The 26071-nt window shown below is 39.8% G+C and overlaps 1 protein-coding gene across 2 annotated transcripts in view; it reads left to right on the top strand.

The window, feature by feature from the left end:
• The window catches only part of NLGN1 (neuroligin 1), a 482423-nt gene that overhangs the window by 32913 nt on the left and 423439 nt on the right, over window positions 1-26071 (top strand). Inside the window, exon 1 of one of the 2 annotated variants that reach the window (XM_065674562.1) lies at window positions 21321-21404. The exons of the other annotated variant lie outside the window; for it this stretch is intronic. The gene's annotated coding sequence lies outside the window, so the exon portion shown is untranslated. Of the gene's footprint in view, window positions 1-21320; window positions 21405-26071 lie in introns of those variants that run through there. 2 annotated transcript variants of the gene reach the window in all.

The following is a 26071-nucleotide window of genomic DNA, read 5'->3' as shown; positions in this document are numbered from 1 at the left end:
CCCGTGTATATACTGGGCATGCTGTGCTGTGGTATGGGATACCCTTTTGGCTAGTTTGGGTAAGGTGTCCTGTCTCTGCTTCCTTCTGGCCTCTTATGCCCCTCCTCACTGGCAGAGCATTAGAGACCAAAAAGTCCTGCTACTTACCAACAACTAAAACACTGGTGTGTTATCAAGGTTATTCACAGACTAAAGCCAAAACGCAGCACTGTGCCAGCTACTAGGAAGAAAATTAACTGTATCCCACCCGAAACCAGGAAGCATCACTTGAGTGAATTCCCTGAATCCTGTAGAGGAGAATAGCGTTGGTGCTATAATGAGAAAATGGCATGGAGGGAAGGAGAGTTCTTTTAATCTCTCCCTCTGTTAGTAAAGTTGTACATACAAAATGCAGAATACCCACTGTAAGGTCCATCAGGGAGACTGCTGAGTAGCTCAGACTCTCATGGTATCTTTCTAGCAGTAACAGTGTAGAAGTCATCACCAGGCAAGGCTTGGAAATGCAGATATGACAAATCCAATCGCCTGTGGGTGACTGTTTTTGAGCTAGTGAGGGGGAAAAGCCCCTCATGGAGTTTGTGAAGGAGGGGCTGTGGTGCGATGTCGCTTGATGGGTGGCAGAAGTGTAGGTTGTTATTGTGCCAACAGATGAGATTTGGGGGAGACTGTTTTTGGTCTTATTGCTTACTGAACCACTAACCAGCAACATTTTTAGGTTAAATCACATTGAGTCAGACTTCTGCACAGCAACTTGGATGTAGCCTTAGTCTACATTTGAAGAAATTCTGCATCTGGTATTACTCAGGCAGGCTGTGAAGTGAACCTGAAATATAGTTCAGAAACATAAGACTGGAGATTCAGGTGATGTTCCCGACTTCAGCAGAAACCTTTTAAAATCTAATTACATTTTGGATGCTTAGACTAGTATTTACTGTCATCTAGCTGTATGCTGTTGTGGGAACCCAGTGAATGGGTCACAGTAAGGGTAGACACATAGCCGAAATTTAGGCTATGTGCATTTGTCCATGATTTCTGAGACAAGGAATGGACACTAAGTCATAATTCTCACTTGTTATTAATGTAGGTAGGATTAATTTTTAGCATTAGGAATTCTGCTCAAAACGTCCAGAGGCACAGACTTTTAAATTGTGTGTTGCCATTTTCCCCCTCCTTTCTGTTCGAGCACATCTGTAGAACAGGTATCCTGATAATAGCGTATCCTGCAAATGGACTGGTACCAGATTTCATTTCTGCCTTTTTCTTCATGTTCTTTCGAGGCCTTGATTGCAACACAGACAACTTGAAAATAAAAATAAATGCCCTTGCAGTTTCCTTTGAACCTGTGTTTTTACTCCCTTTGACTTCCTTAGGTCCAGACACAAAGTAAGAAAGCAAGATAAGCTGCTGGCTCTACTCTCAGTTAAGGGCATGAGAGGCATCTTAGCTCTGTCTCCACTCCTTTTGGACAGAAAAACTGATTCTGTGCCAAGTAGGAAATTAATTCTTCTAATACAAGGCAACATATTACTGTTCCCAACCACAGAAGTCAAAAGTGAAGGGAAAAGTGTGTCTCTGAAGAACAATGTTTTTTGGGATTGGGATTGTATTGTATTTCTTGCTGGCAAAATAGGCAGTCCTCCCTTGTCAAGACTGGTACATAGAGTTGCAACCAAGCTATAAAGGGATCAAGCTGCTGCAGCCTAGTGATACACACACCTGAAGAAAAGCCACATGTCACACTGAAAACAGCAAAAGCTTTCCCTGAAAAAACATCCAGGACCAGACTTTTTTGTGTGGTGTTTTTGGTTGGTTGGTTTTTGGATTGGTTTGTTTGTTTGTTTGTTTGTTTTTAATAATTATTTTAATTTGGATGGTTTTGTATTGTTTTTGTGGTTTTTGGTTGGTTGTTTTTTATTAATTCCAAAGACCAGACAGGTGATCCCTTTTAATTTATCTTTTGTCTTGAGTTTGGACAGAAAGGATTCATACGAGTAGGTGTCTGATGAAGGAAAAAAGTTCATATTTCACCCGTAGGGACACAGGGTGTATAAATCTATGTCTTTAAATTGTTGAGAAAAATCAGTAGTACCTAGTGCGTTAAAGTCTAGAATAAAAATGGATATCTGTTGATCTTTTTGTTGTCCCTTATGGGCTGTGGTGACAGTGAGTGGACAAAACAAGAGGCTTCCTTTTTTCACTTAATTTTTTCCATTTGAATTCTCAGCCTAATTCAATAATATCTGACATGATTTGTAGGTTTGTGCTTTTCTCCATTCATTTTGTCTGTCACTGAAATATATATGCAACTGTAACGGATTTCTGTGTGCAATATGTATCAGACTTCTTGCTTTGTATTTTTACACAATGGCCTGTCAGTTTAGGCATCTGCTATGTCTGAAAGATTCTTCTTTCAGACATCTATATCTGTTTGTTCTCTGAGATTCCATAATGAATCTGGTTTTGTACCATCTAGAATTAATATGAATTGTCAACAAGCTTTGTCAGTTTCCCCTATTTACTTTACTTGCAGTTGTGATAGTTTGCCTTTGATGTCATATGCTTAAATGCCTTAAAAATTCATTCCAGGGAGTTTATCAACTGAACGCTAATACCCTCTGTATTTTTACCTAAGTTACTGAGTCAGCTGTTTGATTTATCTTTATGGCATGTTCTGTACTTATATTCTGTCTCTAATGTGCTGAAAGGACAGTATTTATATTTCAGTAATTAGTTAACAGTAAAGGGAGTTTAATTTCTTACCGAACTGTTTGGTTTGTAATTTGATGGTGGAGCATTTTGGTCATGACTGCGGATGAGATTGAGCACCAAAAAGGATCTAAAGGTTGCTAAAAATCTGTTCTGAAAATAGATTCTATTACTCTGAGGAATCCTCATGAAAGGCTCCCCAGAAGGTGAAAAATCTCATGTGAGCTTTGGCATGGAGGCATTCGCTCTTGCTATGAGTGGACCAGCAGGAAAGGTGGAACCAAAGAGTTGGCTGGAAGTCATGCAGTGAAGAATTAGTGGGCATGTTGTAACTAAAAAATTCTTGTGGAGCTACAGATACTTGTTCAGGCAAAAAGAGACTATTTTTACTTTTTAGATTGATGTCCCATGTATTAGATATCATGAATTTCATGCAGTAATTTTTTCAGTAGAAGGAACATTTCTTCTCCACTAGCTGAAGGAGGATTCTGTGTAACTTCCTTTTCTGCAGCTTCCCATGCTTTAAGTAGTACTGCTTTTCTCTGCCATCTTCCTTCTTGTTAAAAAGTCTGGCCAGTAAGGAACATGTGTTCTCAAAGCAGACTGAAAATATGACAGCAGGGAGGAAAAAACTGAGAAATAGGAATTGGTTATAAATATTATAATCCTACTGCACATTGCAGTGGCTATGGAGATGGTATTCCTGGTTCAGAGCTATATTTTTTCCTCATTGTCGATTCCTTTGTGAGAAGCTCACAGTGCTCCTTTTCAAATATTGAACTTTTTGCATGCAAGAACAGGGGGTGAAAGAAGTTTTGTTTCAGTGTGACTTCCTAGTCTGAATGCCTACAAGAAGACTAATGCTTGGAGAGATAACTGGAATTTTCATGTGAAGCCACCAAAATATAATTTATGATTTCAGGACAACCATCCAGACTGTATCTTCCTTCTTTTAGGATTAGCAATTCCTTTGTATACAAAGAAACGTCTTTCTTAATTTGTGAAAGGTCCTGGATTTAAGGGGTTTGTGGAATGAAATCTGGGAATGATTTCTTCACAGAACATGTCAGTGAAAGGAAATTTTGAATTTCTGTACAAACTCCTGTCCCCTGAAAATGAGATACAGGATCAAACTTAAGAGAAAAGGGGAAATCCTGCTCTGCTTTTATATTAACATTGGAATGATATTATTAAATATGAATGAACTCCCTGAATATAAATTGTCTTCTGAAGGAAGGATGTCAAGTCAAAGTTCTGACTCTCATCTTCCAAGATTTCTTTCCAGGCAAGGTGTGTAGGGAAAACTAAACACTGTTATTAGCCTAAATGAAATATTTGAAAACATGAGGTGAGATTTTTGGCATACGAAACCCCTTGCACAGCTATAAACTGAATACACTGCAGAGAAACGTATGTAGGACTTAGCAATTTGTAGACTTTTGTCTCCAATTGCAAATTATTAAAAAGGCAGGCAAACTGGCAAAACAAAGAAAGACCAAGGCTGGATCAGTACAGAGGTAATTCCATGTGCTCCTTTGGTATCCCCCGAAAGACGTTAGCTCCCTTGTCTTCTGCTGGCCAGGAAAACATGTTGCTGCAATTTAGCAGAGTGAAAACAGCCTTCCTAACATGGTTTCAGCTTCCTTCTTTGCTTTGAAAGACGTAAAAATAGTTGCATGCTCATATTACGGGACACAATGCGTACAAATCAGTTAATGTTTAGTATTTGTAATGTATGCTTTCCTTCTGGAACAAACCCACTGTGGAGTAGTGTCTTATTAGAGGTTGTTTCTGATGCAAGGTGAGATTATTTCACATAGAGAATAAAGACTGAAACTTAGAAATTCAGCAACTGAAAATGATAGAATAAAGTTTAGTATTTTATATTGACGTGCCAAATACTGGAAAGAAGGTGTTTCTTTCCTGTTTCTTTCATCTCTGGTCCCGTCAATAAAGAGACTGTATAGATACAATAACAGCTTTTTTCAGTTTTGCCGTTAACTTCAGTGGAAGGAACATTGGGTCTTTTGACAGGGAACAGACTTTGTCTTCCAAACAACCATATCAACAATTACCTTTCTAAATGGAAAAATACAGCTTTTCTAATGTAACAGAAACAACCATGGACTGTAGACTATTCTTTATTTCTTTGATTCCAGATATGAAACAAGTTGAAGCTGACTTTAACGGCGCTATCCCGTCCCTTGCCTGTACTTCAATTATAAACTTTTCTCTGTCACGTCCCTCTAAATTCCTGTTTCTTCTTAAAAACAAAAAATTCAGGAAAAACACTTCGTAGCCCACAAATACATGGTCATCAGATTGCTGAGGTAACTAATGTAAAAACAATGTAAAGCTAAGAATACATGTTCATCTACTTTTTGGTGTGGCTATAGATTGAAGAATAATTTATGTTGACCTGCTTTTCCCAAGGCCTTATAAAGATTATAAATAAATTGTGGCTGAGCATACAAGTAAATTAAGTGTTCAGATCTAGTGACTTTAAAATGTATTTATGGAATTAACTTTCTCTTTGATATGCATGTGCTAGTGTATTATGAACTGGTAGGCAGTTCACCTCCCTACACACTTGTTTAGAAGTGACCCCCAATCTTGTAAGCTTATTTTCTTCACAAAATCTTCCTTCCTTACAGCTGCTGTGAGACCATCCATATTCATAGAGTTTTAATCTAGATTTCCTTCTCTGCAAAGCCAAACAAAAAACCATAGATTTTGTACCTCCCTGTAATGTGCAGAGTCATCTGTTGGTGAAGCTAACACTGGTTCCTATTGTGCTGGTGACTCTTGTGAAGGGGGATCCTTTTCCCTTATAAACCATCTTGATGACAGTAACATATTCAGCATAAAATTACTTGAGTTTTGTAGAAGCCCGATTGCAGTAAAACCAGAACATGTGCACGGTAGTAGATTGTTACATGACTTTGTGCTGTAATATTTTTGGAATACAGCTTACACAAATGACAAAGATATCATGCTCCTGCACAGATCCATTGGCACCTCTATCCAATGGAGAGGGGGCTGCCCTTGCTATTCTCTTGCTTCAAAAGAAAAAGAAGACGAGGTTGGCTTCCTCAGCCATGGCTGCCACAGCCTTCTGCTTGATCTATCACAACTTGTTACCTTTGATGGCCCAGCCACTCTGAACCTGGAAAAATGATTCTTTTAAAGAGAGAAAACATGAAACTTTTAAAGAGAAATAATAGAAGCGTAAATAAATTTTACAGTAACCTGTAATGCTTCTAATAGCATGAATGTTGACAGTGTTTTTCTACAAAGTCCTAAGGCACTTTACAGCTGTGTTGTTAAAAGAGGAAAAGTTATAAAACATAGAAGCTGCGGGGGTGAAAAGGGACCTTAATCCTGTGTGCACCTGTGAAGTACAGGTCAGAGCCCTATTCATTATTGGCTTCTAGCTAAGCTTATAAACACGTGTGTATATAAAATAGTTATTGTTGCCTTTGCGGATGTGGGCTAGAACTTTAAAGCAAATTTATTAATCATTAACAAACTTGCTGTACTGGAACTATTACATAGAAAGTGATTCATCATAAATTACTTCATAATTCTCCAGTACACAAGTTTGAAAGAGGGCAACACCCAGAAAACTGAAGCAAAAGTAGAAGTTTGAGTAATTGTTTGTATGGCATAACTATGTCAAAATGCATCTGCTAAGGTTCTAGTTCTGTGGTTGCCAGCTGTATACATAATTTCATGAAGGTTTTCTTTAGCCTCTAGCTAAAGATGCATTTCTAGGCTGGTATATGGCCACAGGGCCCTGCACACCTTTCTAGACATACTGTACAACAAACACTGTCCAAGCATATATTTGATGATAATCTTTCTCTAGCCTATGCTGTGAAACACTGCTTGTGTCATTCCAATATTCTACATGTAGGAGATGTTAATTTCCTTTTCACAGTGTTTAGTAAAAACTCCACAATTTCCAAACCTTTCCTCTCAGCTTCTCCCTTTCCATTCCACATCTCATCTAGCAAGTCCTGTGTTACTGCCTGAATATCTGATTTAGCTGCCTGCACAAGATCTATCTGCAGAATTTTTAATACTTACCAAGATCTTGACTTTCCGTTATACAGCTTTGATGGGATATGCTGGAATATTGTTAGAAAAGGGATAAATCATGCTTAGGAAGGTCGGGGTGTGTGTGTGTGTGAAGAGCGTTACGTTGTGAACTCCTTTTGGCAGATGCAATCTGTGGAAAAGGAAGATGGGAAACAGGCAGAAAGAATTTAATACATTCAAGAGATTAGAACCTTCTGGATCAGCTAGGGCTGCTGAATTTTGATCAAGGACAGCAAATAAATGGTCTATGGTGCTGTTTGAGCCATTATTCCTCAGGTCCAGCAAACTAGCACAAGGTGGATGAAATACCAGAAAACAAATGAAAAAACCAAAAACACTGTCTTCAAAAACGATGCAGCTCAAAAAAAAAAAAAAAAAAGTACTCATAAGGAACTTGAATATAGCAAGGAAAAAAAACCACCAACCTGTTAGTGTGGGTTTACTAAGCACACATCACACTGAATGAGTCTAATTTCCTTTTACAATAGAGCAGCATGTTTTGTGGACAGGCAAGAAGCTGTAGGTGTCAGATACTGTCAGAGCTTTGTGGAGGCCAGCCTGTTTTCATGGCATTCTCACAAGCTGGGTAGGCAAATGCAGGAGCTGTGGCTGCTGAAGTGCAAGACAAGCTGTAGTAATGCACTTTGAGTTGTTATCAAATGTTTACTTCAAAATGGGGGACAATTTGTCTTCAAAGACAGAGGTAGGAGTTATATTGGGTTAAAAGCCAACCAGTGAGTGACCAAGATCACACAGTTGCACAAAAGAAGCAGAGAAGTCAAGGCTTTGACATGCACAGCTTACAGTCATCTCTTACGAATACAAGTAACTTGTGCTGGTAAAAGCTTAGCTGAATATATAATGTTCAGGTTTGGGCATTGCACTTAAAGCAAGATGCAGACCAGCAGATGTGGAATGATCAGAGCCTCATGAACAAGATATGACTGAATGACACAAGCCAAAAGTAGTTTAGAGGATGGAGGAAAGGATAGCTGATGGGGGGAATACATTGTTTCTGAAAACTTTGAGGATCTTGTAGGAAAGGAAGGGTGTAAACTGTTTTCTGTATTCCAGGTGGTAGGACAGATTGCAATGAGCATAAACTGCAACAAAAAAGATTGAGGCTTAGACATTAAAAAACACCAAAACAAAAATGCTGCAAACTTCCTTATGATGCAGACGAAGCATCATTGGAATAGGTTTTTTCCTAGGTGGCTATAAAGTGTCATTAGAGATCTTTAAGGACTAAGTTAGGCAAATGTCTGCCAGACGCAAAATAACTATTTTTGAGCCTTCCTTAAGACAAGGAGGTGAACACGATAACCTTCCTGGGTTCATTCTTTCCCAATTTTCCCGTGATTCTATCAGTTAAATTAGGAAAGCATCCTGTACTAATGTCATTTTGCTCACATTTTGTTGGAGACTGGTAACAACTTCCAATTCATTGTACTACCCTGGGAGCTTCTGTTGATATCTCTTTGCTAAAGCATTAAAAAAATACAAAATGAATGAATAGATTTTAATGAAATGTATCCTTGAAATGTAGGCCATTTCCTCTCAGAATTGAATTAAGCATTACAAGTGATCAATAACTAGATTTCCATATCTACTGAAAAGCTCTGCTGTAGAGCTATATGAATAGTTCAGAGTAAGAGAATGTGGCTGATATTTTATCACTGTGACTCTGAAAACATTCAAAACCAGTTGGCTGTCTTAAAAGATTTGTAACTAGATAGATTGATCCTGTCTTTCAACTGTAGGTTACTGGGTCAAATTTAGCTTACCCCCAGAATTATGAGTAATGTCTACTACTAAGTGCTACCTGAGACCATTGCAAAAACCAGCCCATCCTCTTCAGATTTCTGTGAACCTGGCAAGTACTTATTATCTTCCCTTTTAGAGAGTAACAAAAACACAAAGTCAAAATCTGGAAGAGTTTAGGCACCTAATTCAGTATTCTAGCACAGAAGCAGCTTGACTTTAGATGCTGTGAGCATTCTCTGCTTTTTTTTTTTACTAGTTTTTCCTCGAACTGGTTTAAAACACTTAATTATGGGTATGTGTAAAGTGACTGTGCTGCTGCTCGTGCTCTATACCCCTTACATAGATGAAAATCTTTTAAGTCTAGAATTAAATGGCTTTGTTCACAAGTGTCAGTGCAATATCTGAATGGAAGTGCATAATTTTCTTTGGCTTGTCCATACTGGTCTAAGTCTGTCAGCTGGCACTGTTGTGGCATGAGATTCAGCTTCCTGCTACACAAAAAGACATTTGAGTGGTCCAGTGCATATGCCTAGTGTTAGTCCTCTACACAGTAATGCATTCATATTTGTTGAAAATTATGTCACATAACTAGAGTTTGATGCTTCTGTAATAAAAAAAAATCCATATCTTGTAGTTTGGGGTAGACATCATGTATCATAAAAGGAAATATTTTCATATTTTCTATTTCAAAGCTTCCCATTTAATCAGTTACTTATTTGTTAATTAAGGTAATTGTGAGTTATAAATGTCTGCTATGACTATGATGGGATTCTATTATCCAAGCAATGTGACCAGTAGAGAGAGATTCCTCCTTTTTTTTTTTTTTTTTTTAATATATATATACTTTTAGATTTTCAAAGTCCTTTATTGCAATTTTGTTCAGAAGATTTTAACATTTATGGAAAAACTCACTGGCCTCTTCTTCACATCTAATTTTAGTGAGTTCTATGCTGTACTATGTAAACTGGGTCCATTTCATCTACTGTCATTTTTGTGTCTGTTTTCATATTCCATTTCTTGCTGTCAAAGTGGTTGCTTATTGTACTAAAGGGACCCTGCTTCAGTTCTTCCAGCTCCATAATGCTTAGCCTCGTGCTCACGTCTTATACTTTTTCCCAAGAGGAAAGTCTCTTGGGGAGGAAGAATAAATGAAATGTGGTCAGCACTGGTATCTGTGTCTGCTTCAACTTTGTATAGCCCTTCTACATAATGACAGCAGACGAACAGTTTAAAAGCTGTGGATGTGATTTACATTCTTTAAAACAGTTTCAGATAACTTCATCTTCTCATCCCATTACTCTTCCTCTCACTCACCAGTGAACAGGGCATGAGCTCTCTGAACCCTTTCTCGCCCTGTTGAGAGCACTCCAGTCAACAAAGTTTTCCAGACTTCTGTTCTTTGTTTCCATCTGACCTACAGCTGTCTTCTCAGTTGTTTAAAGGTGTGTACTGATCTGTTTTAAGCTACCTGAATATTGAAGTCTTGTCTATATTTTGCTACAGTGCTTCTCATTTTCATTTCTGTTTTGTTGCTGTTATAACTGGAAGCCTTAATTAACCATGTACTTCACATTTGTTACCTGTTGCCAAGGCAATATTGTCTTTAAAGCTGAGGAGGTGGATTTACTTTCTTTATATCCCAAATGCTCTATTCTGATTTCAGATCTGCACCTGCTTAGCAACAAAAAGACACCTGCTCAAGGGGCTAACTTTAACCTTGGCTTAAAAGTGCGTCTGAGTCTAGATATGATTGTCCTTAAAAACCCCAAAGCTTAACCTCTAAGCATTTAGCAGTCAACTCCACTGAGGTCTATTCCTTTCTTAAAAAAACAAAAAAAACCAAACACCAAACCCAAACAAAACTTATTTATTTTGAATACAAAGCAGGTAGGGTATGCTTTCGCACGGAATAATCAAATCAAACTGCTACAATTTTGAGATTAGTAGAGTGATACACAGGTATATACTGCAGTACATACTGTCCTACAAATACCTGCATTTGTGTTTTGGTTTAAATGGCTGAAACCTGCATCATATTTTGCCTGATGGAATGTAGAGGAAAGGCAAACCTGCCTCTTACCTCACCCCCAATATTTTTTTTTCTAGTGTAGGGAGATTCTTTCTTCTCCATTGCATTGTGTCCATCTGCTATTTGATGCCGTCACCTGCCAGGCATCCCAGCCCATGCACAGTTATACCAAATAAGTTGCCCTCCACTTACCTTATTCTAAAGAACCATTCTGGCTTTTCTAGTTTTCCACCTTGAGGCCTTTAACTAAACTATTCTGTGCGGAGAGAAATTCTGCCCAGATGAAAAGGGGACTGTAGAAGGACATAATAATTACACTAGCAGAAAAATGTCAGCAGCCTAATGTAGGTCCCCTATAGGGGTTTGAATCATCTTATGAAAAGCGAAGCCATTAAATAAAACAAAATGTTAAAGATTTTGTTGGGAGTGACAGAAGCAGCCACATGTTCTTCCTGTTCCATTTCTGACATTCTGCAATTTTTGGCTAAGAACAGCAGGCTGTCTTTCTCAGTTAGTTATCAAAGCTCAGATGCACATACAAGTTTCTTAAGACTGTGAGATGGGGTGAAAAATGCGAACTATGCCCTGGCAAAAGTACTCATCATGTATTTTATTGTAAATTGTTAAAAAAAAAAAAAAGAAAACCAAAATTCTGCAGCCCAGTCCTGGCAACAAATGATTTCAGAGGCACTGCAGAAGATTGTCAGGATCATCTGGTCTTCTGCCTTTAAATGCAGGCTCAATTACAAACCCAGAATTACAAGGCCAACCTACACAATTTCAGTAATGGGAAAAAAGTATGCCAGAAAAACACCTAGCGAGGTGTTGACCCCACATAATTCTTATTAATATTCAGGATTTTCATATGTTTATGTTTTCATATGTTTAAGCTTAGTGTTTAGAACTACTTATTAATAACTCTTTCGAAACACTGCCCTTGTTTCACGGATGGAGAAACAGAGGCTGTGCTCACAGCAATCCTGTGGATAGGCTCTCATTATTCTAAAAGGAAAAGACATATTCTTTGACAAGTGTGCAAAGTGATAAAAAAAGAAGTCTGCCTGTGAGTGGGAGTCCAGTTTTCTATCCTGCATCTCACTGAAATACTGTAAAAAAAGGACTTACATTACATCAACCACAAATGACATGAGAATTTTCTTTAAGTTACTTCTGAAGCTGGTACCCAGGAGACTCTTGTTCATGCAGAAGATTATTTTTAAATTTTCAAAGAAAAGTCAGAAAATGTAACTTTTGTTTCATTCTCACACTTCCTTTTCAATCTCTCCTGTCTCTGCTGGGTCCACTGTTCTTACAGATGAGCCTTTCATACCGCCTCCAGCCCCTCTCCTCTCCCCCCGCCCACCTTCCAAAGGTAATGTTAATTCACTGATAATCAAGTCTTTGATGCAGAGGTCCACATAAGGCAGCTTCACCCTATATGAAGTAACACCAGCACTCAAAGTTTTTTTTCCAGGGAACAGCAAAATACCTGAAACACCATAGTAGCTTGAGAATAAATTTCTGATTCACTGTTTAAATGACGCATAGGGATTCTTAAATCAAAGCTGTTAATGGGGAAGATGTTAGCAGTGCCAGGATATCTTACCAGACCTTCCACTCAACATAGTAGTAAGGAATCATTAATTAGGATGGTCTGCTACTGTAGCAAGTGTCATTACAGCTGTAAACAAATGTAAACATCTTCAAGGATACAGTTACAGAGTAGATGATAGGAAGTGGATATGGAGGATGGACATAAGATGAGGCAGTGCTGTCCCCCAACACTGAAGGAAATGCTTTATTCTTAGTCTGTTAGATTATGCATCTCAGAATAGAAGGAAGCAGTGACCAAGCCTGTGGAAAATACAGCCTCCTGTCTTCCTGGAGATTTTCTCTGGATGTTTGGTTGGGTTTGAGGAATTTTTGTGTGCCTTTTATATCCCAGAACCAGTAAGGCTTGGGCAAAGAAAACCCAAGTTCTATTCTGGTTTAGTTAACAGTACTTAGTGATTTACAGATCTAGTATTTTCCCATCTCTTATCTGCAACATGTGGTTGTTTCTGCATCCTGCAATATCTTTACTGGCAGTGACTAATGAGCCAGAAAGCGCACCATTTGGTTTGTAGATCCTGTAATCAGCCACAGTCTAATGTCAGCCATGCTGGTATCATCTAGTAGAATTCCACTCAAGCAAATTGCTTTACTCTGGAATCAGGATGTGTCTCAAAGTGTACAGTTCTGACATTTAAAAACCCCAAACATCCAAACCAACATGTTTTTAAACTAAGCAAAAGATGTAACATGCGTAACAGCCACATTGCACACCAGGCCCATAATGACAGAGTATGACATTTTCAAGCAAAACCTTGCAGCACTATAACAGACCTGAAACTGGAACGCTTGCAGTAAGACACAAAAACCTGAAAACAAACAGCTTGGCATGACCTTATTTATTCTTTCTTTTTGGAAGAGTGTTTAAATGACATTAAGACCTTGTGGTTGTTGTTGTCTGCTCAGAGACAGGACAGCTTCAAGTATCTTACAGTTCCCACAGAAATTAATGACAAAAATACAGCTGGTGTTGAAAGGCATGGTAATGTCCAGTATAAAATGTATGGCCTTAGTAGGACCTGCCGCATGTACAGCTCAGCAATGCCGAAGTAGACCAAAACAGATTTTCCTATGTGTGGACTGAAAGGTGTTCCAATTACAAACTACATTTAGCAGAATACAGCTAAATAAAAAATGCCTACGTCGTATACTGCAGCTAGACATATTCCTGAAGCACTTTAAACTAAAAAGCTTTGCGATTCTAAACAACCCATATGTCTGTCAAAGCTGTCATTGTGCTGCAGTGAGCAAAAGAAACAAAACTTAATTTGTAATGAAGCTTCCCCTGGCTGAAAGCACAAGTCTTCCCCATTTTTGTTTAAGCTTCTGTTCACAATTGCAGCGTGCTCTCTTCTTCTCCCCCCTCCCCTCCCCTTATAAAATGCTTTGCTATTCCTTTTGAATCACATAAAGTTAATTTTATGGTAAACAGTCTCTTTTCTGAAACACACAAAAGAAGTACAATTATTGCTGGGTGAAGGGGAGTTGCAAGTAAACTGAACATGACGCTGGTAATTGTTTTGGGGCACTGGTGCTGGGAACGTTCTAGCCCCCTAAGAGCAAAATATCTAAACAGTGTCATTAATTATAAATGGGAACCTTTGTAGTATGATCCCAAAATCAGAAGGAAAAACCAAAAATATAAAAAGACATATTACTCAGTTGATAACGTTTTAGCTAAATAATCCACTCTTTGGTCCACTCTGGTACATAACGAAAGAAATGTTTCCTGGCTTTAATTTTCAAATTTGTTGAAGTGACAAGGTGAGATTTTAGGATATTTAGCTTTGACCTCGTTATGGGATTTGTTACAGGGACAATCTGCTGTAGCCAAAACAACACATTGGCAATTCTTATCCAAAGGTGCAGTCCTCACATCAGCGTGCCATGCTTCTCCCTGTAAGTCAGTCTACTCCAGTAAATTCAGTTCTACCTATCTGTATGCAGACAACATGTGGCTCAGAATTGACTGAAGTATCTTTTATGCTTCCTTTTCTCATGTAGGCTAAATGTTTTCAAACTTGTTTGTTTTGGTGCTGTTAATGTACAATTGTTTTCAATTACTTTAGATATAAGTGGCACTACAGGCAAGTCAGGCTGGCAAGATCTGGTCCTCACTGCAAACATTTCACAGTTCTAATCATCTAAATTGCCTTGTGAAATTGTTCATTAAATAAAAATTAATAAATCCTATAAATGAAATCCAACGCACCGTTAGGCTGTTGACATTAAATCTGGCATAAAAACATAGTTGTAAATGAACTCATTTATATACACATTGATTTGGGGCCAAATCTTGAGATCCTTGAACAATTTTTCAACTAGTGTTTACTCTGCCAAGTCTATTGAATGGCAGTGAAAACAGTGCCTTAAGTTACAGCTCTGAGAGCTGTTTGTGAAGACTTAATTTCTTTATGCCTATCTCCCACCTGCTTCATGCAGCATGTGGAGAGAGAATTCAGGGTCTTGAGCAGGACAAACTTCTACAGTTCCCCATTTCTGACTGCACAAAGAAATTGATTTGTAAAATAGCACTCCTACAGTGACTTCTGTAGACATCCATGAGTCTGGGGCCTTGCAGTCTTGGCAGATGGGAAGGTGATATGGCACTGAAGCTGGTAGATTATCCAGAAATAGTCATTAGATGCAACACCATAATTATTTCTTTCTTGCTCTCCCATTTGAGCATCCAATGCAGATCACTATTGACTGTGTTTCCCCCATCAAATATTGCAGAGGTTTTATGTACTCTTACCTACTAATGTTGTAACAGACTGTAGGGTTGCCTCAAATTGAAGTTTGGTGAGAGAGTGAATTAAACTAAAGACATTTATTTAATTGGAATAGTAACAAGAATAAAATTTTCTGTCACAAAATGAAACCAAAATAAGACTTTTCAAATCAGTGGAGCTACTTCACAGTTACATCAGCAGCTCTGAAAACCAAGCTGAGCCTCTAGTTTTGTGGTTTTGTAGTCTCTTTATGAAAAAAAAAAAAGCTATGACTTGGATGAATTAAAAAAAAAAAAAGGGTTAGAAAATGACTGATTCTGTAAACACGTTTTTAGTCTATCGACAGATGGGAGAAATGGAGAACAGGTTGAAAAAGTATAAGCTGAAGCATTATTAATATTGTACTGTTACTGAGCCAACTTGTAGAGGAAGTGAAAAAACATCTTTTTGGTTAAGCAATCACCACACATGTGTTTGGAAATCAATATGTGGAATTTTCAAAGCTTTTATATGTTCTGCTAAAAAGATGAAACTGCAAAAATTTGCTGGTAGTTAAGTTTAAAGCATTAATAGCAATGTCAGATACACTGTAAGGATAATCACAACTTGCTTCAGGTCCAATAGACCTAGCAGTTCCAGATATGGAAATAAAACTTTTGACAACTAAAAATGTTTGAGAAAGTGGGAAAAGGCTAAAGAATGTGGTGTAATATTTCAAACCTGGGTAGCTATCTCATGCCTTGTCTTTGAGTACTATATGTTGTGCTATACCTACGCCTTTAAAAGTGGTGGTCTTTAAAAGTGATTGCGTAATCACTGTGCCTTCCTCCCTTTCTTATGATGGCAACCGGATTTTTAGACTTTAAGTAATAGTGCTGCTTTATTCCAGGAGAGTATTAAGGTACTTCAAGTACCAGGAATAGATGTAACTTAGAGTCCTCGCACTACCCACCTGGAAGTCATGTCAAACTCATATTGGGTGATAGTAACATTGACTGAGACTTACAGCTGCATGATTTAAGTATGTATTTAATGCTAGATATAATTTGGCTGTGTGACAAGAAATTCAGACAGGAGACAAAGTCTTATCCTTGAGCTCTCATATAGTTCTGGAACATCTTTATTCCATGTGATACTCACTGATGAGCAGCTCAACTTGTTAACCATTAGTGAAGAAGGGAAAAAAGTTTAGCTACTGGCTTTAGTATAAGAGGTGCCGGCTGTGATTGTGATGGAAACTGGGTCAAAGCAAGAAGCTTTTCAGAATCCCATGAAGTGTCTATTTGCATTGCTGGCAATATACTAATCTTAGCGGTTTGTTTCTGGATACCAGTTTTCAATGCCTGAAATTTGTGACTTCTGATTTCTAATAATGCAGGAGACAAATCAGGCTCCCGAGAAGACTTTGTTTGTTTTTGTTTTCCTAACTGTGTCTACTATTTTATAAGGAAATTTAATTTTGTGCCACACCTCGCCTAAGGACATTGTTGTTTAATACTATAGGTTTTACTAGTCTAAAGAGGGGACACACGTATGTGAATGTGTCATCTCTGAATATTAGTACTAACATGGAAATAAGGGCAGCTGCTAGATCACTGAAGTAAGGTGAAAAAGACAAATCACCTCAGGGTGCCCCAGGATTGTAGAATTAGAACACTTGTGTTTTCTTTATTTTAATGCCTTCATTTATTCTCTTTCTAGTATTCAGTAAGGGCCACTTCACACCTAAAGAAAGAAGAAAATATCCCCACATTGTTAAAACAGTAACCACTAAATGCAGGAATATCTCCTCCTAGGATGTCCTATGCATTCTATTTGTACAGCATCTTTCTAACAATGTTCATTGGCTACCTGAGGTTCCCTGTAAGCTTACTCAAGATGTTCATTTAAGTCTTGAGAAAATCTGCTTTGACATTAAAAATAATCTCAGAATGGGTTAAAATAATTTAAATAAGCTTTTTAATTTTCCTCACTAGTAGTATACATTTTTTCTTGACATTTTAGCACCTTAATATTTCAACCAGTCTATTACTCCAGACTGATCTTTGATTCTATTCAGGATAAAAAACACAGACTATCTTTGAAACCACACCTTCTTCTACCAGAATCATTACAAGATTTCTCTTAGAGATTAGTATAGACTGTTCAAAGATTAAATAAATGTTTATAGTCAAAAGAAAGGGAAAATGGAAACTGAAGGTTAGGTGTAAGCACTTCAAGAAACTACTGGGCATTGCTTTAGAGACAATATGTCCCTCACTTTCCATGATTTCAGGAAGTCTTCAGCTGCCCAGCACCTTTGAAAATCAAGCCATTTTTATTAAGTTTGAGGTCTAAAATAGTATTCCGTTCTATATATTTGCCAATGAAATAGCACTGATATTTCATATGTATAATTATATTTATCTTATTAATGTAACTCCTCCAGTTACGAAACTTTAAGCTACAATCATAGAGTGAATGAGTAACAAACCCCAAAAGAAAAGCATAAAGGTCTCGTCATCTGTCTCAGAACACCTGGGCATCTGTGTTTTGCTTTTTGTCTGAAAATTGTGCATGAGGGTATGAATTTGGGAGCTAAGCAAGTTGAAAATTTCTCTTCAAAGTCATCCTTGCTGCAATTCATTTTCAGCCTTTTCAGTCTCCCTTGGACAGTTACAAAAGACAGCTTTATTATGCAGCTCCTTCCCCTATTTTTGTACATATCATTTTCTGTTTGTCATGTTTAGGGCACCTTCATTTCCTCTGTCTCACTGAAGCAGAGATGATTACATTAAGTGTGGAAGTCTTCTCCCTTGACTTTTGGACAGTAAACCATAGAATTAGTTTCCATTATTCTCCATAAATTTCAGTGGGGTGGTTCTGGTTGAGTGTTAATGTGGCAAGACCCACATGGCAACACAGAGCTACAATTACAAGCTGGGGAAGGCTAAACTCGTATTAATAAAGTGACTTTATGTTGTCCTTGCGAGATATATTAGCTACTAGCTGCCTTACAGCATTTTCCCTTCTATATAAATCCCCAGGAAATGATGTAGGAGTTTGAAGGGATCGGAAGATATCTTCAATCCTGTTTAATCACCACAAGTAAAGGGAAAGTATTAGAAATACCCCTGAGGCTAATCCTGACAAATCACCTTCATTCTGAAAGGTAGAACCGATATGTGCAACCCTGTTACATTCAAGTTTCCACACATAGGAAAACCTGAGTGAGCCTGAAGCCATCAGCCTTACACCTAGGCTTCGTGAACTTGATCATCTGGATATCCAGTTTAAAGCTCTTATGGTACTCAGATGTTGCAGTGGTGAGGATTAGGTAGGTAACTTACTAGCTAGAAGGTTAGGTCTGCTTCTTGGGGTGGGAGTACCAAACTAATGATCACTTCAAAAATGTACGTGACTTACCTTCCAGGCACGCAGAGCTCTCCCCTGCATTTATCTTCCTATTCCCTTAGTGCCTGCTCCAGCACAGAACCTCTCTTGCTGGCAGTAGTGGTTTCTCCAGTGGGACTGAAGGTGAAGGGCTGATCTCCCATTTTCCTAAGCAGAAACAACCGTACAGATTTCCAGCTGAAAATCACATACTGCAGAAGGCACCATGCTGTATAGAACAGCTGCTTCCCAGCTCTGTCCTTTCTCTCCATAGGTCCTCTCGCCTCAAAATGCCCATTGCTTGAACTGAATGATGTCTAAGTAAGTGTGTACATATGCTAGTTTGGTGCACCATCATGTGAGTTGCGTATGTGTGGAGGGGGCTGCCTTCCCTACAGACACTACTAGGTGTTGTAGAGACATAGCATCTGCCAGCCCACTTTTGGGGCACTGGCTTGTTCTGTTCCACCCAGTGCCACACAGCAGATGGGAGCATCTGCCCTTGCTTTTGTAGCTATTGGAACAGTTACTAAAGATGAGATTGCATATTCCAAAGTCACATACGTTGCTCCAGAGGATAAATCAAGGTTTTGGTTGATTTGAAAATAGAAACAAATCAAATATTTTTGTGCAAATCTCAGCTTTGGGAGAAGTGTTCTGGGCTGGAACCCTGTTAAGTCATACTGGCTTGACTTTAAAAATGCATCATGTTTCACAGACAGGTGCAGTCTTTGGAATCTCTACAGGATTTCCAGATTGCTCTGCACCCAACACTGCCATTAAAGAGTAAAACTGTTCTTCCACTTGTACCAGTTTCTCAGGAGTGGTATTTTGTTTGTACTGTAAACAGGTCTGTCTGATAGAAGAATCATGAGGAATCTTTCCTGGGCTCAGCCATTAACTAATCCCTGCCTTTATTTATTTATTTATTTAATTTTTATTCTTTTGGCAGAGGAAAAGCTGTTAAAAGTTTCTTTACCTTCAGTCCTCAAAATTCAACCAGAAGATACCTGATTGCTGGGATGTGATTTTTGTTTCCTCAGTGGAAAATAGCATGTAAAATAGTCCTTCACAAGGACATATTTTCCGACTGAGGGAGCCCTAAAGATTTTACGTCTAATCTCTCTGTTCTCTTCCCACCCTTCCACTCTGTCTAGGAAGACCTCACTGCACCCTTTGTCTCCTCCTCTCCTTGATTCTGCCTTCTCTGTACCCATGTTTAAGACCTGCTTTGAATCTCATACTTCCCTTTGAAGTTCTCCCTCATCCTTCTGCTTGAGCATCCTTGATTGCCTCTTCCAAGCACCTTATGACAGATCAAACAAGTTATAAATCCTGCTGCCTGTACAGCACACATATCATCACCCAAGTGTATGCCAGGTCTGTTTTCCTTGGTCTTTTCCTGCCCTTGTTGGATGGACCCGTATTTTGTCTCTTCCACCCAGGGTGCCATTTTATGATTCCCAACTTGTCTAGGAGTTAAAAAACAAAAATAATCTGATTTTTGTTTAAATATGTAAATGATATGACTATGAAACATTAGTTCAGATGCTTCTGACCTTTCTGAGTTCCCTCATTAGTCCAGCTGAAAGCTGGTAAGAGCTCACAGGAGAAACTTCTTACAGTGCTGTTAACTGGGGCTTGCAACTGGTTACTAAAGCTTGGTTACACTGGTAATCTACTGACACGGCATTTTTTTATTTTATTTTTTTAAATAATAATAAAAAAAGAATAATTCCCTAGAAAAGCCCTGGAAAACAAGACTCAACAACTGTGTTTTAGCTTTTGCAATGGCTTCAGTGTATAATTTTCTATCCATATACCCCTTGGTGCCTCTGTTTACATCTCTGTGTACTATATATTGATGTTTGCCTAATGAAATGCTGCTCTGTAAGATTTATGGGTGTACATTAATGGAATAATTAAAGGTCTTTGCAAACCTCAGATGAAACATGCACCAGACTGGGGAGGAAGAGAGAGTGGAAGTGAAAAGTGATGTGTGCACCCATGACCCATTCCCTGACCCGATGTGCTGTGGGGGGTGTCGGGGGCGGGTGGGTGAGCTGGGGCCACCAGCCCCAGTGGGAAAAGGGGCCGGGGGAGTGTGTTTGTAGCCATGGCCTTACTCTGCCCTTTCACTCACTGGGAGAGCTGCCTCTCGCCCTCTCCTCACCCAGCCGGCTTTTGGTTGGGCTGCCTTGGGCATGGGAGACACAGGCGGTGGGAGGGAGACAGAGGACGCGGAGAGCATCCAGATCCGGCTGGTGATGGGGGAAGAGGAAGGAGGGACCCCAAACCTCGCGCCCCTTGGCTGGGGGAAGGCTAGGGAAACTTGCCTGGGCAGCGGCCTGTGGCTGCGGCTGCTCCAGCGCCCGCGGCTTGGCTGAGCGTCACCTCTGACGTGCGGGCGGGCACACGCACACCCGCACCCTCGCAGCCAGCCGCGCCGGGGATCCCCGCGGGGACGGCCGCGAGCACGGGGGCGCGCGGCACCGGCCCTGTGTGTGTGCGCGCCCAGGTGCCGGCTGTGCGGTCGGTCTGGCGGCCGGCGGTGGCCGCCTGGGGGAGATCCCGCCACCCCATTTGTGCGTTGCTTGTACGTCTTTCCTCTGCGCTTTCCTTCGCTCCCCCTTCGCACACCCCCCCCCCCCCCCCCCATCTCCCTGGGAATTCTGTATCTTGTAGCTTTGCCTTTTTTTTTTTTTTTTTTTTTTTTTTTGTTCTCTCCTCCCCCTTCTCCCTCCTTCCTGCTGAGGATACGTTTCGCTTGCCAAGTTTGTAGTGACACCTCTCAGATTCTCGCGCTCCTCCCTGTTTTTTGGATCTATTGCAGCGCCCGTTTATACATAGACATACTGGGGTTTTTTGGTTTGGCTCCTTTTTTTTTTCCTTGTTTTTTTCTCCAAGAAAATTGGAATTCTTTGGGAAGCTAATGGATACTGAGGAGGACGATCCTAAAAATCCCTTTTTGAATCTCTAAAGGAGGTGTATGAAGAAATTCTTAAATTCAGCCATCAATTTAGCTTCATATTAAGCACCTCGAAGTATTTATGATTGCAGAGCAGGTGCAAGCAAGGATTAGTAATAAGGTAAGGGAGCTATTTCCATCTTTGAGGCAGAGGTATTTGCTCAGGGTTATCAGCAGCTTCTTTTTTATTATTTTTTTTCATAGAATCTGGGCTGATTTATTTGCATTTTCCATGCAGTTCTCCCATCCTTCTAAGCCTTTTCTAATGCACCTCCTAGCTTTTCATCACTAAAATACACATTCCTTCTCCCTGCCTGCTCTGTATTTGGGAGTTTCTTTGCTGTGCACGTGTTTTGGCTGTTATTTGGTAACTGTTAAAAAATACCAGTCCTCTGGTCAAAATTATTTCTGATCTTGCACTACTTTCTCCACCCAGCAGGATTCCTGAAAAGCCCCTGAAACTGCAATACAGAAGCTTTTTTAAATTATTATTTGCTTTGAAAAAGGGAGGGAGAAGTAGTTAAAATTCCCCCAGTGGAAAACAGAGCATTGGTTGGGGGTGGGGATAACAATCAGGTTCCCTTTCTAAAACCAAATTAATCCTCCCCCTTCCCTTCACCCCCCTCCCCCCCCCCCCCCCCCCCCCCCATCCTGCTGCTTTCCTGATTTTTTATCAGCTCCATTTCGGGATATAAATGACAGGAGCGAGGATATCAATTACCAGCTAACTGTGTGCAAGTCCGTGTTTTATGGGATTTAATGATTTCTCTTGTTTTGAAAAAGCTCTTGTGACGCTAACAGTGAAGAACTCCATAAATCATATAAATTAATTGTGTTCCAGTAAAAGCAATTTTTAGTCTTTTGCTGCATATCTCCTCGTCTCAATAATTAATTGCACTACCAGTTGTGAACACGGTGGTGGTAATAAAGGTACCATTACTAAAAAAGTGGCTTTCTTGATATGGGTCCCATGTTTACTGAACTCCTATGGTGTGCCTTAGCTGTAGAGAACTGAGCTCTTGAAATACAGGAGTGGATCAGGTGATTGTGAAGTGAGAGTGAGCATAGCGCGTGAACATACCTGTTTGGTGTGGTGACACATCCCCCGGTGCTGGAAAGAGTAAAAGCCCATGAAAAGGGCTGATCCAGTGACTTAGGTTGAAAGCGGGAGGTAATCATCACTTAGGCCTTCTGATGCTTTGGCTTTTTTGGTTGGTTGGTTGTTGTTTTTTTTTTTTTTTTGGGGGGGGGGGTGTTTGTAATCGAGATGATTCTATCATTAGCTTTTTAAATCCTTTTAAGAATAAGCAGGAGCTGGGGAGCTCAGTCCTTCAGCAGAATATAGCAGTGTTCCTGCAGTGCTGAGAGAAAAGCTCCTCTTTCACGTTATCCTTCTCTGTTGCTTTATTTCCACCTTCTTCTGTATTCATGAAGGTATTTTTTGATCCATTATTTACAGCCAGAATGTACTGAAAAGGCTGGAATAAAATAATGCTGTTCTTATGGAGGGAAACATGCTGTGAGGAAAGGGATCAAGTTTGACTGTTTTAGGAGAACGGTTAAGCCACAGGGCTTACATTTCCTTGAGTTTTCTTTCTGCTGCCCTTGACAGTTTTTAGCATGATCTGCAACTGGTGATGTAACGCACCTGTATGGTTGTGTATCATCTGCGTAGCTCACTATGTGTTCAGCTGGAGCTCCATTTAATGCTGCCAGTAAATCATTAACTGTGCAAAATCATCAATCAGCTGCAGGTTTAGTTCACCATACCATTGATTGGGCCAATAGTTGCTGAACATAATACCATTATATAGATAAGCTGAGTCCTTCAAAAATAGTTACTATATTTTTTTTTTAAATGCCTACATGAGAAATCTGGTAAGATTGAACTCCTCACGGCTGCTGAGTAGGCATTTGAGTAAGGTTAATGGAACCCAAATCTAAGAAGTGATTTCATAAAATGCATGTAGATTTTAGTGCATTCTTTGAGCCCTGCTGAATAGAGTTTGTTGAACTCGACTCAGAGACGTTGATTTCAATCCTACTGTCCTTGTTCAGGCAAAAATTTCCATAGATCTCATGAATTAATATATAAAGATGTTTTCAGTTAGAGTTTCTACACTGCAATCAGACAATGTAGATGGTAATTTTGATGCTACTATTAGTTTTTAAAGTTAATTTGTCAGTGTTAGAAAGTTCACTGTTCACCTCTGTAAACTGGTAAGGGTCAAAGAATGTTTCCTATTGTGCCATCAGTACAACCACTGTCATTCCTTTGTGGCCAAAGAACAGTTACTCAATGAAGACTGACTTGGGTTTGAACTTTTAAAATGCCTTTCCCCTGAACACCAGGAACTTTCAGAATACTTCTTGGGGACTTACTAGAACGGTTGTCTAAGTCCCTTTTTACTATTCATTATCTTTTATATTGTGTGTGCATTTGAGCATAATCTAGTTCTTGACAGGTCATAGCTTGAGCAAATCCTTTGTTTGTTTATTTGTTTATTTTCCTATTTGAAGATGGTTGCCTCCATATGCTTTAGTAATGATAATTTGTTAACCAGCAGTGAGTTGCAAGCAAATGCTTGAATTCATGGGTCAACATAGTGATTTGTACCTGGATAGAAAATATTGCTGATCAAAGGTGTGTGGCAAATGTAATCTCCAACCCTAATTTCTGGTAGAGGTAGAGTATGTTTCCTATTTAGTTCTTGTTAAATTACCTTTTTGTGTTTTTTTTTTTCTTTTTCCAAATGATAAGCAGCGTTATAAGACTTAGATTTTAATGCACAGGGTGAGAGTCTAAATTACTGCTTGATCCCATTCCAGCTTGAAGTCTCACAGTGCTTTTCAGTAGTGGGCAGCTATCAATATCGTAACTTTTACTGATGGGGAAAGTGCTTGAAGCAGGTGAGTAATCGTAGAATAGTTAGGGTTGGAAAGGACCTTAAGATCATCTAGTTCCAACACATCTGCTATGGGCAGGGACACCTCACACTAAACCATGCCACCCAGGGCTTTATCCAGCCTGGCCTTGAACACTGCCAGGGACGGAGCATTCACAACTTCTTGGGCAACCCATTCCAGTGCCTCACCACCCTAACAGGAAAGAACTTCCTCCTTATATCCAATCTAAACTTCCCCTGTTTAAGTTTTAACTCATTACCCTTTGTCCTGTCACTACAGTCCCTGACAAAGAGTCCATCCCCAGCATCCCTATAGGCCCCCTTCAGATACTGGAAGGCTGCTATGAGGTCTCCACGCAGCCTTCTCTTCTCCAGGCTGAACAGCCCCAACTTTCTCAGCCTGTCTTCATACGGGAGGTGCTCCAGTCCCCTGATCATCCTCGTGGCCCTCCTCTGGACTTGTTCCAACAGTTCCATGTCCTTTTATGTTGAGGACACTGGAACTGCACACAATAGTCCAAGTGAGGTCTCCCGAGAGCAGAGTAGAGGGGCAGGATCACCTCCTTCGACCTGCTGGTCACGCTCCTTTTGATGCAGCCCAGGATACGGTTGGCTTTCTGGGCTGCCAGCACACACTGAAGCTGGCTCATGTTCATTTTCTCATCGACCAGCACCAAGTCCTTCTCCGCAGGGCTGCTCTGAATCTCAGTTTGTGCAGCGATTCAGCAGCAAGTGTCAATAGCAGACCAGTGGCTTTTGATGCTCAGTTCCAGACTGTAGCCACTAGATGGGTACAAAACTTCTGCAAGAGTTGCAAATGTTTCTGAGGAAGAAAAGTGAATACTTAAAGAAACAATATGTTTGATACCTGGCAGAAGTAAGCCTAACTGGAAGAAACAGAAGTGTGGATAACAACCTTTTACCTGCTTTTGACAGCAGTTCATACAAGTTTCATAAATGGTACAGGATGTCAAATGTTTTACACATTTAATGGTTTGGAAGATTCTGGGAGTGATGAGTTCCCCCACCACATGAAGCAGCAGGACACTCTTGGGCACTTGCTCACTGTCAGGACCCTTCAAGTCTGGTATCCTGCTGTCTGTGTGTTGTGATTTAACTACAGCTGGCAACCAAGTGCCGTGCAGCCGCTTGCTCCCTCAGCCCCAGTGGATGGTGAGGAGGATCAGAAAAAAGAAAAAAACACCCCAGAGTTGTGGGTTGAGATAAGCCGCATAAGAACAGGTTAATAATTGAAATAAAGTAAAATATAATAGTAGTATAGTGATAATAATAATAATTGTAATGAAAAGGAGAGAGAGAAATAAAATGCAAGGTAAAAAAACCTCAACCAAGTGATGCAATTGTATTGTACAATTACTCACCACCCACTGACCAATACCCAGCTCAGCCTCAGCAGCAATCTTTCCTTCCAGGTAACTCCCCCAAGTTTATATAATGGGTGTGACATGCTGCAGTATGGAATACCGCTTTGGTTAGTTTGGGTCAGGTGTCCTGTCTCTGCTTACTCCTGGCTTCTTGTGCCTCTCCTTGCTGGTAGACCATGAGAGACAGGAAAGTCCTTGATGTGAGGGTATATGCGACTTAGCAACAGCTAAAACTGTGTTACAAGCGTTGTTCTCAGACTAAAGCCAAAACCCAGCGCTGCACCGGCTACTAGGAAGAAAATGAACTTTATCGCAGCTAAAACCAGGACACCATGAGATCCGTGCTGTGATGGATGCCTCCATCTGCAAGAGCAGGAGGTTCAGAGCACCAAAGTGCAATACGTGGGGAAATTCTGTTATTTTACACTCTTGCATTGTCATTACAGTCAGAAGACTTAGCTCAGGAAAGTACGCTGAAGTTGTGACCGTATAGATTG

Source organism: Lathamus discolor, chromosome 3, assembly GCF_037157495.1.
Source record: "Lathamus discolor isolate bLatDis1 chromosome 3, bLatDis1.hap1, whole genome shotgun sequence".
Taxonomy (NCBI): Eukaryota; Metazoa; Chordata; class Aves; order Psittaciformes; family Psittacidae; genus Lathamus; species Lathamus discolor.
Note: the sequence above shows the minus strand (reverse complement) of the source record. Positions and strands in the feature narration are given on the sequence as shown.